The 11,783-nt window shown below is 38.0% G+C and overlaps 1 long non-coding RNA gene across 1 annotated transcript; it reads right to left on the bottom strand.

Moving 5' to 3' along the window:
* LOC135418646 (uncharacterized) lies at positions 1-1,851 on the bottom strand. Its single transcript, XR_010432618.1, has 2 exons — positions 1,755-1,851; positions 1-162 (listed from the first exon to the last, which is right to left on the bottom strand). It is a non-coding gene; the product is annotated as an uncharacterized LOC135418646 (long non-coding RNA).
* Between the last annotated feature and the right edge of the window lie 9,932 nt (positions 1,852-11,783).

Below are 11,783 nucleotides of genomic sequence, written 5' to 3'. Positions count from 1 at the left end.
TTGAAGCCCCTTTGTTCTCATTTCCTCTTCTTTCCTCTGCTTCTATACTGTCCTCATCCTTTTCACTGATTTCCTTGCACTTTTTTTCTGCTTCTGGAGTAGCTTTTGAAGACCGTTGGCAGGACAGAGGCTTTATCCTTTAGAAGTCACATGCAACTTTCTCTGTAATAATATATGATAGATAACATGATAATATACAATATATCTTAAACATGGCAAATGAGAGCTGTGAAAAATTTGAAAACTTAGCATGATAGATGGCCTTTCTTAAATTACACAAAATAACTGGTTCATTCTTAATTTAAAACTTGGTGCCTGATGCATTAAAATTTAAAGTGTTCTAAACCCATATGTTTTTAACAGGAGAGCTATATCACCAAAGAATGATATTCAAATTCCTCTTACCTCTCAGTTACCTAGACTGAGAAGAAGTATATATTTTATTGTTATATCAATTCCTTCTAACATAATTGATAGTCCTTTTTTTCACATATAAATTGCCACACAAAATATTAAGACCAGACCTCACTGATTTCTTAAGTGTTTATGTGAAGCTGAGGGTAAGATTACATATTCTGAAAGTAGTCTATAAATTGTAACTGACACAAATCAACAGGAACTAGATTATCTAATCAGTTCTCAGTTCATACCTTCCCTCTAAATTTAACTGAAGTGGTAGAGACTATTTTTTTCTGGAGTCTGAATGAGGTGTCATTTTCAATCCACACTTCTTTTTGTTTATGTATTTTTGAATGTCTGATATCATCTCTTCTTCTGTCAGGGTTGAACTGGAAGTTCGTGTTAAAGGTCTAGCAAACTGTTCTGGGTAATCTAATAATTGCCCAGTATGATAGCACTCTCATGGCTTATCCATTTTCAGTTGCAGGGCTGCTTGCAATAGAAAATAGAATGAGACAAGTGATATATTTTATACCAGCTGTGAAAGAATAAAGACCTTCTTCCTTCAGATTTGGGAAAAATTTTAGCAACTGCATATTAATAAAGCTGTAGCACATAATCATGGGCTCAGTCTTACACCAAACGTGGTGAATTGGTGAATTGAGGCCATAGTCTCCTTGACCTTCACATGAAATAATCTGGTCAGCCATAATCAAATCACAGAATTCTTGATAATTTCAACCCCCTTTTAGACGCTTCTCTTGTTTCAATTAGCAATCCATTACAACTGAAAAGCAAGGCAGGGGAAAAGACGTGTTTAGCTTCCTGGGTTTGGGAAGCTATCTGCTGAATATGTTACTTTAATAAAACCCATGGGAAACTCGGAAGGCTTGGATTTGTTCTGTTGTTATTAAAAGAATGTGTTAGTAGAGTGCATAACTTGATTTTTTTCCGCTTGCCATTTGATCAAGTAAACTTGATTTCCACACATTCAACTACCTTTTCTTGCAAAGCTGCTTCACTCCTTTAAACAATAATTTCATTTTGATTCAGTTTTTTTACAGAGAACATTGGATTCTTTTTTTGAATTTGAAATCAAGGACTAAGCAAAACAGAGGGCTTACATTGCTGGACCTGGTTTCCATTGACATTATGGCTCATGGACGTTAATCAAATTTTGTAACTGGACCATATAGTTAACGTGAATATGGTCCAGTCTCAGGGTCCTTTGCTATGCCAGAGGACAGTAGAAGGACATGGTATAAACTAAAATCAGGTCCTCATGATACATTTTTGTCTGAAATAACTATACTAGAAATGGCTGAATATTGTCTGAAGGGAGTAGTTTGACTTACTGTAGCACCTGTATGCAAGGGACTGTCGTGGTTTGACCCACGCCCAATTTTTCAAACGCCCACAAATCTGCTAAAAGGATGAGAAAAGTTTCACATAGGCAAAAGAGACTCAACCTGAGGAAATAATATCAAAGTTAATTACTAACAGAATAAAAAATAAAAAGTACAACAATCCTAAATAATTCTCCTGTGATGACAAACTTCTGTATTTAAAAAATCACCCCTCCTTCCCCCATATCAGTCCGGGAGGAGAAGTCTCTCCTTCACTCTCAGGATTACAGTTCCTTCAAAATTAATTCTGCAGCACTTGAAAGTTTCCCTTCTATTATCTTTAAGGTAACAGCTCCAATTCAACACAGCCAGAATCTCTCTCTCCCTCTCTCTTTATCGGGGTGCGGGGGGTCTCTGCCCTCTCCTCTAGCCACTCGGTTCTCACCGAGGGCTTATCCATGGACTTCAGGGGAACACCTGTTTTCACCATGTCTTCACCACGGGTTACAGGGACTTAAAGCTTTAAGTCTTTATTCCCTGCTCCATAGAGATTCCCACCTGGGGAATTTTGGGGGCCCCCCTAAGTCTGAGGGCCACCCCTCCTTCCTGGGTCAAAAGGTTCTGGGGTTTTGGCTCAGTCCATGCCCAAGATGTTCTAAGCTTGGCTTCTCTCTCTCTGCTCCGCTCTGCTCCTGACATGCTCCATGCTGTGCATTGCTGCTGCTTCAGGCCCGTTTCACTCCTCAGCAGGGCCCCTCTGCTCACTCTGAGCTGCTGCTACTGCTTCTGCTGCTTTGGCTGCTGCTGCGGGAGCCCACCACCGCTCCTCCGCAGAGACTTGCTCCGTGGCTGCTGCAGACTCAGGGTCACGATCACCTGGCCTGGCCTGGCTGCTCCAGGCCAGGACTGGGTGGGGGCGGGCCACTCTTGGCCCCTTCTGGCCTAGTTTGGTTGAAAAAAGTCATAGGGTTAATGATTACCTCTAGGGAGCCTTGAGGTTAATAAGAAGTTGCAAATTTTTTTAATGTGTCTACCCAGTGGTTTTTTGGTCCTGCTGACAATATTTAGGCTATATGACAGTATACTTCCATTGCAGGTTGTTTGCCCAGGATTCCCCTATCTTAGTTAGCTGTACTGTCAGGTCCTATAGCTTTCTAGCATTTGTCTTTTCAAGACAGCTAGCTATTTCCAAGTCATTCCTCGTTTTCCAATGCTCAACCCAAAAAACTCCCATCTAACTTAATTTCCCATCCCCTGTGTTTCTTTTTGAACAGGCTCTGTCCATTTTTGCAAATTCTGTTGCATTGTTGGTCTTTCATGAATGCTACCAGTGGTGCAAACAGTTGCATAAATCTAGCACTCGTATTTACACCTTCATCTTCCAAGTTTATATGTTGCAGTAAAGTTAGTCGAAAAATTGTGAACAGATCTAATGAAAATGCATGTCATGAAAACAATGCTTCTTCAAGGGAATTTAAATTGAATAAAATATCTCCATTAGCAACATGATCTTTTAATTTGTATCGCAAATTTAGGTAAAATGTATGATTTTTTTTTTATTTTTCTTTTTAAACTACAAGAGAATCAGGCATCCCAATTTTCTTGAGGAACACAGGCTCTGTTGTTTTGGAAGCAAAGGTTCATATGTGGTGAAACATGGGTACAAATTAAAAGTATACCTTTTAAAACTGGAATCCAGAATGCTTTGTTTTCACATATAAAGCACAGAAAATAATCTTATGAAATGACATTGAAAAAATTGGTAACAAGAGAGGATCCTGAAGGGATACATAAAATAATGACTAATTTTAACACATGCTGTGTCATTGTATCAGGACAAAAGAAGATTCAATGACTTTGGAAGGAAACAAATTTAAAACCAATAAAATGAATTTCCCTTTAGTACAATGACTAACTGGCATACTTAAATCATTACCACAAGATACAGTATCAGAAATAAACATTTCTGTGAATAAGGAGAACACTTATATTAGCTGTATAGATAATTTATGTGGGTTATAATCTCTCATGATTCAGGACATAAACCACCTATTAAATAACGGGTTGGCAAGACATATTCCCTACAGGCAAAGTAATCTTATATGGTGCTCCTCATACTTTGCTGAGACACATTTTGAGGTACTACTAAGTCTTAAAGAAAAGGTACCAAATTAAATGGAACAATCATATAATTAAACACGGCAATTCTTTTGTTGAAACATACTGTTTCTGAGCATGAGCTTTCACAGGAAGTATTCAATATCTCTAGTCTTTAGACTATGCTGAACATAAAAGAAATTTTGAAGCTTTCACCTTAACGTTCCTTTCTTAAAAAAATAAAATAAAATATAGTTTGATACTCAGCCCTCTACTCCAGTGTTCCCAGTTTCCTATCTAATGTATTGACTCACTTCAGATAGCCCTGATAGTTTCCAACATTAAACCATTTGTCTCTTTGCACTTCCTTTTCCTTACTTAACTTCACACCCTGAATATAAAGTAACGCTCAAGGCAACTGCTTGTGGTTTGTCCTGTCAGTTCCTAAATGGAAAAACATGTGATGTGGTAAACTTCTCGTCCTACTTATCTTAATTCAAAACGTTTTACCCTTTTAATCCTACAGGGACATTTTGCAGAAACTTCACACCTTCATGTCACTTTCTGTTAAGTTTCAAGGTTGCCTGTGTTGCAATTAATCGACATCTGGACTTTCATTTGAGACAATGTCACTTCCTGGGAATGTTTTTGGATGACATGAAGTTATCTCTTAGGCTCTTCTGTTTAATTAGAGATTCCAATTAATTATTCTTCACATTCCTTCGTATTTCTTGTGCTCTGGAGAGGAAAGTCCACCTTTCCCTAAGAGTTCATAAAAGAATTTTGTCAGGATTTGCTGCCTTCTTCTAACTGAGTGAAAAACTGGCCAAGATGAAGTAAACTGCTGTCAATATCATCTGTTTGTTTCCTTTCATACTGTGAGAGGATTTCATCACAGAAAATGACGTAGAAGATTTGGATTGTCTTATTTTATATATGTAGGTGAATCAAGTTCTTAGAAAAATCTAGCTGAAGGAAAAGATGCGGTCTTGAAAGTAGATCAAAATCTAGGATCAGGATTGTCCTATGCTGCTATGCTTTCTACTGGTGTTATCATTGCTACTCTCTTACTCCTGACTCTTTAATTCATCATACTTTTGACTCAACTCAGAAAGCACTTGTTTATTCTTGCCTCATTTCACAGTTTGGTAGTGTGAACATTGGATAAAAGGTACTGCATAGCCAGCAGTAGAAAAGAGTCTTTCATGTCTTTTCCTATCGGAAAAACAGAAGAAGAGGAGTAGAGTTTTGAACTTCTACCACCTGATGTTAATGAAAGAATAACAAAAAATGGTAGATCCCAGAAGGTCATACGTAGTCCGTTCCCATACTTTAGAGTGAAATCAGCCATAAGTATGTCTTTCACAGTGGGTGTTTGTGTAACTTGCTTTCAAAGTGCTACAGTCATGAATGTTCCTCAGCTCTCATGGACATGCTACTCCAGGGCCTTTTTTGTCCTACTGGTTCTTCCAGTGTCTCACCAACATCTTCCTTGTTGTTGTTCAGGCTCCATAGCTCTTAAGCCAGCAATGAACATAAAACCAATTGATACCTTTCCTCTTTTCTTCTGGGTTTTGCAGTTGAAACCTATTCTGATGTCTCCTTTTCTGCTTGTCTCCTCACCCCTGTAAGCCCTTCAATTTGTTTTCTTTAGCCCCATAGTGTCAATTCTTTCAGCCTACCCTGAGTAATGTTTTCTAGATCATTGTTGTTTCAATCTTCTGGATTGTTTTTGGCAGATCTGCCTCTTTCTAGCTGTGTACTCCCCAAAGAGGAACTGAATGAAAGGACCACAGGGGTAGCTAAATATCACATATACTAGAAAATAATCCCAACCTGTGCTTTGGTTGCAAGAAAGGTTCTTGTTTTACAAGGACATTTTGACTAGTGTGGTGATCTCCTGCAGGCCCATAATTTTTACTGGCAGGAATAATTTGCAGATAGCTCTTTCCCACCTTGTATTTCTGTAGCGGTTCCCCCACTTAGTTTCATATTTTTCTTTTTCAGATAATTTCTTACATTTGGGAGAATCATTTAGGATTATAATTCTGGTCTCTGGTATGCTCAGTGCTCCTGCTAGATTTGTGTCATCTGTAAACGAAGCAGGCATGCTCTCTATTTCCTCATCCTGGTTGTTAATAAAAATGGTCCACAGAACCAGAAAAAGGGCACACCCTTTCTCCACCCTGTCTGATGTATCCTTGCATTTTGACAATTTCCTAGCAACTAGGTTTCTCTTACAACTGTTCAACTAATCTTTTAAGTAACACATATTTTCCTAGCTTGGCTTTGGGGATGTCACATAAGACTATGTCAAAAACCTGAAGATCTCAACGTATGACACCTACTGCTTCTCCTTTATTTACATAGTTACCCATTATATAACAAAATGAGATTCTTTTTTTTTGATCTCATACATTCTTGACAAATCCAAATCTATCACCTATTCCATTGTTATCTTTCATCAGCTTTAGGATTTATTTCATGCCTCTGTGTTGAGAGCTGGTGACAGTTCCAGTGGCTCCAGCGGCCTCAGCGCAGGACACGGCTGAGCCCCTCAGCCATGGTCGGGTGGGAGAGAGCCCTGGGGAAAGCCTGGGCAAGGGAGGGCAAAACACTCCCTGGCAGCCAGGGCTGAGGGAGGGGAACTGGGTGAGAAATAGCCCTGCGAGCCCCGAGGGCAGACTGGGAGGAGAGGAGGAAGGCTCCAGGCCCCCAGTAAGGATGACCCTGCAGCCCCTGTAGAGACCCTAGTCAGGACTGAAAGGGATGAAGCTGAGCATGGGAAAAGTGGTGGAAGGGGGTGAAGGTGGTGTGTCTATTTTGTTGTTGTTTCTGAGTGTCCAAATCTTTTTTAATTGCCAATAAATTAAATTAATTTTTCCTGGACTGAGTCAGTTTTCCCCATACTAGTGTGTGATCTTGTCTTTAACTTGACTCATGAGACTTACCACTGTATTTTCTTCCTCTGCCCTCTTGAAGAGGGGATGTGAGAGAGTGGCTGGGTGAGTGTCTGGCTGATGACCAAGGTTAACCCATCATGTCAGTCTGCAAATATGTTTGTTATTTGTTCTTAGAATTTTTTCAAGATTTGCAGTTTATATGATTATTCCGTAATTTCTTTGGTCGTCTTCACCTTTCTTTTCCATAAAGATGTCCACCAGGTTTACCTTTTTTCTGTCTGCTGGCACCTTCCTTCTCCCCACCCCCCAGATTCTCAGAAATAAGTATCAAGTGTCTTGAAATTATTATTCTCAAAGTATTCTAGGACAGTATTCAGTTTATTTGAAAACATATGATTTGCACCAAGATTTGTAACTTCAGTTCTTCCCTTAGGCTAAATTAACATTTGACTAATTTCCTTACGGATAATACCTGTGATAGCTATCTTAAATGTCCTTATGGAGACTTAGATTCTCATCCAAGGCTTTTACTACAAACCAGTTCAGAACAGTGGGATGTAGATGGGCAGATTACTTTTTTAATTTTCAATACAATTGGTTTATCAAGGCTGAATATCTGAAAGATTTGATGCTCACTTTCTACAGTTGATATAAAAAATCTTATCATGAAGACTGGAAATTTAAGTTCTAAATTGCTTCTTTGGGTTGCATGTTATTTAGGAGTCTGAGCTAAAGGGATAGAATCTGACATCTGCATCTATATTCTTTTGTCATCAATACACTTGTCATTGACTGCACAAATAGCTAGCCAAAGGGTGATGAAGAAGCCAATATGCTCTGTCAGTGCTGCTGAGGGATATCTATGAGCATGGAGAATGTTCATCACCTAAGCCTTTTTCTTTTCCACTTTTTTTTCCTACAAAGCAACACAAAGCAGCTGTAAATGAATGGCAGGATCTAGATGTTTGTATATGTTAGGAGAGCATTATCTCTTTGTTTCTTATAGCACTTTGATCCATGAGGAGCAAGAAAGAGTATAGCTGCAGGCTGCAAGAATATCTTGATACCTCTGAACTGTGCAAAGTAAATGGCTTTTGCTAGAGAATTTATCATGTATTCCATGTGTATGCAGCATAAGTTTTATCTATGGCACTGTTGGAGACTGCAAAACAACACCTCCTGATTGAAACTGTGTAGCCTGATAACTGTTCCATTTGGGCTAAACAAGATCAAGTCCTCTGCTTTGTGGAAGCCTCCAAAAAGATTTCTTGCAGATCAGACCTTTGTGTTTCATGGGCCTGGGTCTCCAAGAATTCTCTGACAGGTACTGAGGTGGAGGATTAATTTACTTTTGCTTTGTGTCAAGCCCCGCATAGAACAATTAGAACTAAGCAAGGACACTACTGGGGGAGCAGGAAGGTTTTTGCATATTATTTATCAATAAGAGGTGCTTGAGAGGATACAATACCTGACTGTTATTCTTATGAAAGACCACTCAAAAGACTGAATTTGGGCTACTTGATTTTGGCCCACATGGTAACTTTGTGTATAGATGTGCATAAGTCAGCACAGAATCTAGATAAATATATAAAATATAAGCATACAGTAAAAACATTAATCAGATAGAAAGAACAGACGAGCCAGAGCAAGCACAGTGTGAAACTGTTTCAGCAAGGCAAATTTAAAGCAAACACTGAAATAAATGAGGTGGCAGACAACAGCATGAATGTTAATGAACCAAAAGCAATACAGCAGAAAACTATTAAATGCAGTTTTGGTGCATGAACAATAGATTGCTTTAAAAGGTGCTTTCCTCTATTGGTGAATTGTAAAGATGTATAATTTAATGGAATATTTATGAAAAGTTCAGTCCAAATATCTCATTGCTCATCAGTGCTACAGGACTGCATTTGGGATAACTATGGAAATTTGTAAATTTTGAGCCTGAATTTCAGGAATAATTCAAATGAATTTAGGAAACCACTATATAGAAAAGAGTAATTGCGAATTTTCCCTAGGTTTTTCACTATTATTATTTCAGTGCTCTGGTAATAACATCTATCATCTTAAACTGAAATTGAAAAACACTATTAATTTCATGAGAGGTGACAGTCACAACATGCCTTAACTGAAGTAGTTTGTTTGCAGGAGGGACAGATTATCAAACCATCAGCAGAATGCTGGAGTCCACAGAGCTCCCAGTACTTCCTCTATGACTGTCTCACAACCTTGGCTCTTCCAAACCTCTTCCCTTCCTGCCTGGGTTTGGGTCACAGGTGAAATATCTGAAAATAAGCCATTTCACAGGGTAGAAACCTCTGTATGAGCAGCCTGTGTACAGCTGAGCAAAGCAAAAAAAAATGGACAGCTTTATTTCTGGTGACCCAGTATATTTGTAAAGCATTTACAGCAGTCTAATTCTATGTCTTCACTTGCACATTTTACTAGACATCCAATTTGATTTGAAAACAGCACCATTGTGCCATAAAAGTGATATATGTACCTCTTTTGGACATCTTCCTATTTTTATGTTCATGAAACTTGAAAGAAGTTGAAATGCATGCACTTCTAGCTTTCAGTTATCCCTGTTAAATGTGTTAACCAGAAGCTAAATAAAATAAGCTGGATCTCAAAGCGCAAAAACCAATTCAGACATGTAGAGCACAAATTATGAATCTGCAATACATGGATCAGGTTTGCAGAACTTCTGCATTACATAATTGCTTTATCTCAGCAGATTTCAGTGGAATAGGTGCTATTCTCTTAATAAAATTAAACTAGTGACATCTGGGGAAGAAATACTGTCTAAACTGATACAATTCCAACGTAAAATCTTGAAGTAAAAGCAAACCCTTTTATTATTGCTTCTTGCAACCTAGCCAATAGTATTGCTCAGGAAAACAGAAGCTGCCATCCATCTGAGATACTGTGAGAAGAACTTTGGCATATGCAAGGGCTAGTGTACCTTCCCCCTGATACTTCATCACAGGTGGGCAGTGCACATCTACGCAAAGCAGATCATTGTGGTGCTAGGCACTATTTCTGAGGTGGCCATGGTCAACCCCAGACTTGAGGGGAGATTGCCAGAGCAGGTGGCACTTTGCATCACATTTACACTCACTGTGGACATTTTTTAATAACAAAGCAAGACACCGAGGAGTAGAGAATCAGGATTCACCCTCAGAGCTCTGTCATGTGATCCAGTGTGGCTCTTCTGTCACAACAGCGGCATATCTCTCAGTCCTACAGCAGTAGATTTTCTTGCAGTTTGCTTAAGGCAAGCTGTCTCTGATGGCTGTTTCTTCTCTTGTTTTGGTGAAAATCCATCTGTCACCTACTTAGAAGATGAAGCCATGGAGGAAAGAGTGGCAGAAATAGGAAAACAGAGCTAAGACATGAGATAACTGATTGTAGAATTAACTGTGCAGAAAACAATGGCTTATTTGAAAATACTAATAATTGTCTTTTATGTTAATCTTTCATACTGTCAAAACTGATAATTGGTTCAAGAAGGTTTTAGGTTTAAAAACATGAGTTAGATGTATTTGAAAACCTCTCTCTTAGTAGGTATCATGATGTGCAAGTTGAAAAAGTGTTTGAAAACAGTTAAACTCCACAGGCATTATGTGAAACCAAATGCTAGGATTTTTTTATCAACTGCTGACTCCAGGGAAAACCATTTTTCATTATGCAAACAAATATACATGAATGTAAGTACACTCCTTGGTTTAAAGTCGCTATGAATTGTGTTGCATTTCTTTTACTTAGATTAGAAGTTCCTGGTGTAATCTTTAACTCTTATTCATCCAAAACTCACAGTGAATTTTACAGAATTAAAAGATAAACTGAAGTTGTCCCCAATAATTTTCTCTTTTTGAAAGCATCTTCAGGGTTGTTCTTGTTCACAAAATTGTTGTTACGAAATAGTAGTGTGAGTGTTCCACTCATAACTCCTCTGTTTCTAAAGATTTTACTCTCAGTACACTAATTGACTCAGACTCAGAGTATGACAACAGTCAAAGTGTACCTCCTGACAAGATAAAAATAGAGCCAAAATGCCTAATAACGTTTCTTTCAAAAGAAAAATAGTTTTGTTGATTTTGAGCATAAGGTACTTTAAAGATGAATAATCCTAAGAAATCAAAGGACTTTCTCTCACTTTCTCTTTCTTTCATGCAGTTTTAATATCTGTCCCTAATTGGTAGTTGTTGGTTGTATTGTTTTTTGGGTTTTTTTTGATTGGTTTTTTATTTGTTGAAAATTAAAGTCACATTGCTTAAAATCACCTACATTAATCACAATGTCTAGAAAATGTAATTGTTTGAATAAATAAGGGTTGTTTTATGATACCACTAAAGACCTTTATGACATTATTTGCATGTTATTCTCTGAGTCTAATTTACTGCAGGTTTTAGATATATATTCAGTAGTTTAGTTTTTCAGACAATTTATTAATTAGCATTCACCATACAATAGGAATTCTCAAAACTCTGTTGTAATGGTAAAACAGACCAAATCTCCAAACTTGCATCAAAGCCAGAATAAAAACAATTTTACCAGGAGAAGACTGCAGAAATTTTATTAATCTCAGCTGCAGTTTATGGCCAGGCTGTAGGATGAGAGAGGAATAAATTGGTGGTTGATTGATCTTAGTCTGTTCTGGAGTGCAAGGAATATTGAGGGCTGCATCTGTATTGATCTGTTATACATGGAACATTGCTGTGGTTTTTGTAGGGCTATAGACATATGGAAAAGGGAGGGATCAGTCTGTTTCATCTCCCTTGCTGCCTTCTTACTGCACTACTTCAGAGCAGATAATGTGTTCTGATCCTTCTCTGTGGGTACATAAACATTGCATTTCAACATAATTTAGTGGATACCCTACAGAAGAAAATATCTAATTTAATGAAAATAAACAGGAAATATTACCGGAATTTGACAGGCAGAACGAGAATCTAATTAACTTACAGCAACAACTGACTCTAGTATAACTGTTCTTGTCTCAATGGCGTTTCTTGACACAGATATCAGTGTTAGA

This window comes from Pseudopipra pipra, chromosome 1, assembly GCF_036250125.1.
Source record: "Pseudopipra pipra isolate bDixPip1 chromosome 1, bDixPip1.hap1, whole genome shotgun sequence".
Classification (NCBI taxonomy): domain Eukaryota; kingdom Metazoa; phylum Chordata; class Aves; order Passeriformes; family Pipridae; genus Pseudopipra; species Pseudopipra pipra.
This window is presented reverse-complemented; position numbering and strand designations above follow the sequence as displayed.